General features: G+C 38.0%; 1 pseudogene; it reads left to right on the top strand.

Annotated features, from left to right (window-relative positions):
- Positions 1–2,361: 2,361 nt before the first annotated feature.
- LOC132219305 (protein maestro-like) lies at positions 2,362–7,302 on the top strand (annotated as a pseudogene).
- Positions 7,303–7,720: the final 418 nt, after the last annotated feature.

Here is a 7,720-nt window from a genome sequence, read left to right as displayed (position 1 = left end):
GGAAAATGAGCTTTGGTGAAAAGAAATTTGCCTAATGTATATAGCTTGGCTCCAAATCCAGGATTCTAACCATGGTCTTTCTACTACTTGTATTGCTTGTTGAATAGAAATAAGATCTCTGAAGAAGGGCAAGGACATTGAAAGTACAGAGAAGAGAAAGCAAGGAGTTTATGCTAATGAGGTCCCCAAACTTGATAATCCTAGACTGGTTAAAAATTTAAACAATTTGAGGATTCCATTTATAAAAAGTCACCTTATTTGCAACTAAATCTGGAGAGGTCTTCTGAAGAGTCTAGCACACCTTATTTTTCTAATCTACTTTCTCAAATCATTAGAAGTATAATCATATTTTTCTCAAGGAAAATGATCTTTGTGTGACAACTCCTAGTACTTTATGCCATTTTGTCTTTAAATATAAACCCTATTATTTTTTCATGGCACTTTATAGGGAAATACTGGTAGTGTCTCAGCTGAAATTAGTTGAATTAGACATAGTGTGTAAACCCTTTATAATTTATTAAGATTTGAGCATAGAGGCTGATTTGGGTAAGATTTGGTTCTGTGAGACAGAGTCTTTGCATTGATTTAGGATACCTCAATTCAGACTGAAACTTTCCAGACTTGAGAGTGTTCACATTTTCATAGCTTAATTGTAAATCATCTTTCATTAGAAGATTTAAAGACAAGCTAAAGAACTAAATCTTTTCAGTCACCTTCCTAACTAGGAAAAGCCTTCATTTCAGAGGAGCCTTATGTTTCTTTCCAATGGGTTAGAACAAACAGTTTGATAATGTTCACATAGGACAAATACTATCACAAGGAAAACAACATTTTCCTCCAAGAGTTAAATGTAAAATTAGGTGTCATTATAGGGCATTTGGAAGACGTTTGAGAGCAGTCTAGCCCCAGCAGGCCAAACCGCTCAACTGTAATGGGCAGCAAATCAAAACCAGAGTGGTAGGCTTGTTGTTCTCCTATTTGTTTTGCTTCATTCTGCTTGATTATTTTGGCAAAGTTAAGCTGAAACGGCAGTGCTCTGAAGTTCTGTGAATTTAAGCTTTTAATTAGGTAAAAGCGTCCTTTGCAGCTCTTGCTGAGTGCTCATTTTGTGTTTGAATGCTTTACTCCCTACACTGGTGTGCTTTGAAAGTTGTACTCTGAGCTGACTCTCTCCAGCAGTCACGAAAACCCTCATGGATCTTTTCCGAGTTATTTCCGCTTGGATGTTGTTGCTCTATAGGTGCCTAATGCATTTGAACATCTCTGGGATTTTCTGTACATTTGCACTGTTAAAGAAAAACTAAATTCTGCTTAAAGTTAACTCCGATGAAAGATTTTCCATTTTAAATTACTTTTAAATTTAAAAAATTTAATTAGCACTGCCTGTAAACGGTAGATTTTTCTCAGAAGAAATTATTTTCTACTTTACTGTTTCACTAATATTTTCTCAAATGTTTAACTGATTTGCACATGGTTTTATGTCTGTGGTTTTAGCTAAAAATGGAAAATAGGAGAAAAATAATTATCAAAAAATGGTACAAGACTGGCTGTGTGGTTTTTTTTAAAGATAAAATTTAAAGTCTTTAAATTAATATATTTAATTTGGATTAAAAAAAAACACCTTTAAATAATACTCTCCATACTAGGACTTTAAAAGATTAAAGTCTGCCTTATAAAGAGTTTATTTAAACAATGTAAGGATCATGAGGGAAAATTGATCAGAATCAACTAGGTTAAGTGTATGTGCAGAAACAAAGGTCACTTTTAGTGGTTTTGGCGTAGTTAAGAGAAATCTCTAAATTGGCTTTCTTCTGAAATAGGAAATCTATTGCTTATGATTTAGTAACCACACTTAGAGGACACTCCTGGCTTTCCATTAGAATCTAGTCTGCTTTGTACCTGGAATATAACAGTTAACTACATTATAGAAAAAGCACCTTTATGAAAGTAAATCCTAAATTATTTGTGTCAAAAAAAATGGTAAGGATGTTTAAAGAAAAAAAAATTGCTACCCATAGACAATCTTATCACACTTACTTATGTGAAACAGGTGTCTGGACTGATTTGGGGGCTTTGGTTTTATTTTTGTCAGTGTTTAATTCCCTGCCATGCAGATGAACTTCTTGTGGAGGGATTAATGTGATTAAGTGGCAAAGCAACAAACAAGGTTGTCTGGTGTGCATCTTCCCTCTTTAGCTGACTAATCACCTTTGGATTCTGGGCTTTGACAATGAGTGAATCCCTTACACATTTATCAGTCTAAGCATTTGATCTGCACGTGACCGCATTAGTTAAAGGGGAAGTCTAAGATAAAAGTTACAATTTGGATTTAGAAAGACATTTTCTAACCCTAAATTGGAAATGGGTTTCTCAGCTGATGTAAGCATCTTTCCCCCTGCTTATGTTGACAATACAATCTGGCGCAAGTACTTCAGCTTCAGTGGGAAGCACAGCACTGCTGCCAAGATTGAAAGCCTCAAGAAAGATAAACTAGTCAAGATCATACCTTCTCATAGCAATGAGGTTACTTTGAATGCAGAATCTTTTTTTTCTGAGAAGCAAAATGTTCACAGTGAAGGCTTGAGGCTTATAGAAACTCCTTCTGATACCAGTACTATAGTCAGCATATCTCTCACTTGTCCTTGACTTGACACACAATTTGAGGGATTGGAGGTGATTAATAGCTTACTCTCTCTAGAGGGTGATGATTACCTCCCTGCAGGTACTATCATCCTAGCGTATTAGTGGTAGTAATGACTGGGATTTATGTAACACCGTCTTAAGGAAGATTGCAAAGTATTGTATGCTTATTATCTTTTCCCTTTGAGGTTCGTGCCAGAATTGTTATTTAGAACATTCTGGTGGGGAAACCGAAGCACTGTATGTAGGGGACTTGTCCTAGGTCCCAATGATAGGCAGCGACAGAAGCAAGGGTTAGACTCTTGATCTCCTGATTGCTAACCCATTATTTCTTCAACCCAATTGCTGCTTCCTCTTCATTTTCAAAATGAATAGGAACCATTAGCTTTCACATTTCACCCCGAGCATTGAAAACAACAAAATCTCCTGGCTGTATGAAAATACATTTGTGCACTAGCTTGAATTTGTATTTTAGCATATGGTTCTCTGCATATGGTTTGAGATTCCCTTTTAACAACAACAACAACAAAAATTATGACGGGATGACCTAACTATGAGTCCTCAAGCTGAGGCATGAGAGCTATTGAACTTTCTTTGTATAGAGCAGTGATGGTGAACCTTTTGAACTCGGCTTGTCAGCATTTTGAAAAACCCTAACTTAACTCTGGTGCTGTGTCACATATAGAAAAACAAAGAAAACCATAGTAAAACAAAGATTTATATTTTTGATATTTATTTTATATATTTAAAAGCCATTTAACAAAGAAAAATCAACCAAAAAAATGAGTTCGCGTGTCACCTCTGACACGCGTGTCATAGGTTCGCCATCACTGGTATAGAGTGACTAAATGCGCACGTTACCTGTTGGGAACTTGCGTACACGGTGCCAGTGATAGTGTGAGCCTCCTCTGCATTTGGGGTTTCTGTTTTTCTTGTTTCGAACTTCCGTAGGCTTTTCTCCCTCATCAATCCCTGTACCAAATAACATGCTCACATGTGACCATAGATGTTGACTGAAAACTCTTTGGTAATTCTATTGGATTTCTTATACAAAATGGGTTATACCTTTGGTACTGTATGCGTACAACCAAACCCTCTAACACCTAGTTTCTTTTGACTGCTTTTCTTGTGCTAAAAACACAATCTGATAAAGGGAAGAATTTGGTTTGACTCACATTTGGCTTGAAAACATGATGTTGATTAAGGACTCCACCTAGGCATGTTTTGTAGACAGTTAAATAACTCTCACTTTGAAGTGATTATTTATTGTGCTCTTTATAAAGAGAAGGAAAAGGAAGAGAAGGGAAATTTAGATATATTCAGCATTCATTTTGTACTGGTCTCTGTCATATACTTTTCATAAATGCTAACATATTCAAACCTCATAAAACCCCCATTTTAACACAGGAGAAAGTCAGAGAGGTTAAGTAACTTGAACAATAAACTAATAAATGGCAGAGCCCAAATTCAAACACTAGTGTGTCTGATATTTATTAGCCAAACTATACCTAGGGAAACCCTTGGGTCAGTATAATAGCTATCAATGAATATCGTGGAAATAATGGAACTAAGGCTCCCTTAAAGGGAAAGCTGTATAAAGAGCCATAACCATGCGTATACTAAATATAATCACAAAAGAAATCTTCCTTAACCCTATAGTTTGTGACATTTGAGAAAAGCTTCTCACCAAACAAATAAACAAATAACCCTTTAAAAGTAATTGAACTGTTTAAAAATCTTTTGAGATAACTGTAAGGAAACCTGAGGGAAAATGTGTATCCTACGCTCAGTTGCTTGGCAAACTCAAACATCTTTTGGATTCAGACTTTGTGGAGGAGTCAATTGTAGGAGAATCTGGTGCTTTCAGTCAACATAGCATTTAGGTAGATTACGTAAAGGAAAAATTATCTGGAAAAGGGAATATTTCTATTGACCAGTTTGCATTTCTAAGCCCTCCATCTCAGATGAGCTCTTTTTTCTAGAGGCAAAGGTTAGACAGAAAGAAGCACTCTCTTCCCTTTCTAAAAGGATTTGAGCATAGACTGGGAGAATTTGGAGTATAGTTTATTCCAACTTGTAGCATCAATGGATTTAAATTGCATAAACATTAAATTTGCTGTGTAATGTTTCTCAAAACCCCCCCACAAAAAACCACAGTAGTATTCAGGACGAATACAGGCTCAGGCCAGCAGATAGTACTAGAATGCGGGGCACCTGGAGGTGAAGAAGTATTCCAGGAGGTTGGAGGAGACCTGGATTCTACCCTACTAGCATTTCTGTTTAGGCTCCAGTAACACAACTAGCCTTGTGACTCTAAAAAGAATATCTGAACTCTGGGTTGGCTGTGGATTGCCGGTGCCTGGGTGACGTTTTACTGAATGTTTAATTCTAATGTTGAAGCTATTCATATTCTCAACAGTAGAGGTCCTCAGTACCATAGTTCTTCAACAAAGATGTTGAAAAATTATCCCATCCTTGAATTATTTGGCCTTCATGGCATTTGTGGAACTTAGTCATTTTATGGATACAATTGTCTATTAATAAATGAAAAAAATTTAGTCTTTATCTGATCTTGGCTTAAAATGTTACAGTCTTGTGTAATGCCACAATAATAAGTTAACTCAATAGTGGGATATCTGACATTGTCCTAACTCCTCTCAATTCCTTATTCTCCATAGCTAAGCAATCACTAAATCTTATCAGTTCTACCTCCTGTATATTGATTGTGCCATTTCCCATCTCTTTAGCCCCCATGGCCCTAGTTTAGGCCCTTAACTATTGTAACTGTCTTCTACCTAATCTATTTCCAATATTATCTCCTCCTAAACCATTCCCTGACTATTTTTAAAAATTACCTTTCTAAAATGCCATTTCTCTGCTTAATACTTTCAGTGGTTTATCATCATAACTCAATAAAGCCCAACTTTTTAAAAAAAATGTATTTTATTAATATTTTACAAGAAGGATAGAGAGTTAGAAACATTAATGAGAGAGAAACATCCATCAGCTGCCTCCTGCACACCTCCTACTGGGGATATGCCTGCAACCAAGGTACATGCCATTGACCGGAATTGAACCTGGGACCTTTCAGTCCACAGGCCAACACTCTATCCACTGAGCCAAACCAGTCAGGGCAAGCCCAACTTTTCTTAGCATAGCCTGCAAGTTCTTTTATAACCTTGTCTCTACCTCTTCAGCTTTATTGCTTCCTTCTCCCTTCACCACAGCCTTCAAATCTATGTTCCAATCTACACTGAACTAGAACTCTACATAGACACCAAACTATTTCAACCTTTCTGTTTTTAGATGCTGTTTTTCTTTCTGATATTACTATTAATTCTTTTGTCTTCCCTTGTTTGCCTGTCAAGCACTTAACTCTTTCTTCACAACCCAGATCTACTGTCTTCTGCTTCTTAAAACCTTTCCTGAACCCCAGGCAAGGTTAGCTATTACCCTCTTTGTGTCAATACTATACTGTGTATACTTTTCCACTAACATATTTCTAATATTAGATTAGATATTTCTTCTGCTAGACCCGTGCTCTGGGGGGAGAGGGGCAATTTTGCCTATCAGGGGACATTTAACAATGTTTGGAGATGTTTTGATTGTCACAGAAGGGTAGAAGCCCTAGTGGGTAGAAGCCAGAGATACTGCTAAACAGCCTATAACAAAGAATTATTCAGTCAGAAATGTCAATAATACCAAGGTTGAGGTTGATGGAGACTCAGATTTTGTGCCTGCCTGCTGGCTCTGTGGGGGAAGGGCTCAGTAAAAGAACAATGGCCTCTGCCAGCACTTCCGCCTGGGAGAAAGCTGCCCCTCCAGCTCTCAAACTGAAGCCAGACAATTCACTTCCTCCTCATATGTCCCTGTGCCTTTTGAGCTGCTGCCCCAGCGCTGGTGCTCAGCAAATGAGTTAAAATCCATGGACCAAACAGAAGAATCCTGGACTAGCCCCTTTCCATCTCCACCTCCCAGTCCAAGAAGAAAAGGACATCAACGATGTCTTTCTTTTCCAGGATCTCTTGGAAACTGAGGTTCTAGAAGAGAGAGCCTCTGAAGAATGTGTTTTTCCTCTTGACAGAAAGAGCCCCAGGATCCAGTGCTAAAAAGTGTCACATGTCAATGAAAGGCCTGGGAACCATGGCCTGTGAGAACCCCAATAAGATGAGAAAGTACAAGGAAATTGTCCTAGACCTGCTGGTGCATGGATTGTATGATCCTGTGAGTTCTGAAGGCACCTGCATGAGCAGGAAGACTATGACCATCATCCTGGGCAAGATCCAGGGGAAAGGTTTGGGCTCTTCATAGACATCACTCTTCAGACCAGGACTCTACTAGATGCCAACAATGACAGCCTGAGACACAGCCTTTGTCTCACTTGGGCAATTGGCTGCTTTTGCTGGGTGGAAATGGAAGAAAATTTTCACCAATCATATTAAGCAAACTCAAAATTCCCTTCTAATCCATTTACAGGATAGAAATCTCCAGGTTGCCAAGGCTTGCAAAACCACGTTTCGGGCCTGTTCTCCCTATCTGAGACAAAGGAGGGAACACAGCTTCCAGAGTGAAGAAGAGCAAAAGAACCTCAAGCTCTGCCCGCAGCGGAGCCACTATCACCCAGTGCTTCTGCAGTACTTCTACACAAATAAAATCCTGTAAACACAGAGCCGCAGGGAAATGCTTCCACATGAGCATTCTGCGGGAGCGGGAGCGCTGCTAGTTCCCCTCTTCAAGCTCTTCAGACGCTTCTGCTTTCCTCTGGTGACTGTGATAGAAAAGGGGATGTCGGAAGAACAACTGATGGCGAAAATAATACTGCAGAATAGTATAATTATGTCCAAAGTAAATCTAAATTGCTTTCCCTATGTCAATGTCTCCCCATACAAATTTGACGAGAAGGTATGTCCTTTCTTTAAAACATTTAAAGTCTATGTCGATTCAGTGCTTATTTCTCAGTTTTTTCCTTAAGTTCAATGCTGTCACTTATCTTTCAGTTTTAATTTTATTTTAATTTCTAAGCCATAGGAGAATAACTATTACCTTAAGTATTTAAAAAATTTGTTATTGATACTTTGTC

This window comes from Myotis daubentonii, chromosome 16 (assembly GCF_963259705.1).
Source record: "Myotis daubentonii chromosome 16, mMyoDau2.1, whole genome shotgun sequence".
In the NCBI taxonomy this organism is placed as follows: Eukaryota; Metazoa; Chordata; class Mammalia; order Chiroptera; family Vespertilionidae; genus Myotis; species Myotis daubentonii.
The sequence above is the reverse complement of the archived record's forward strand: the minus strand, read 5'-3'. Positions and strand labels throughout refer to the sequence as shown.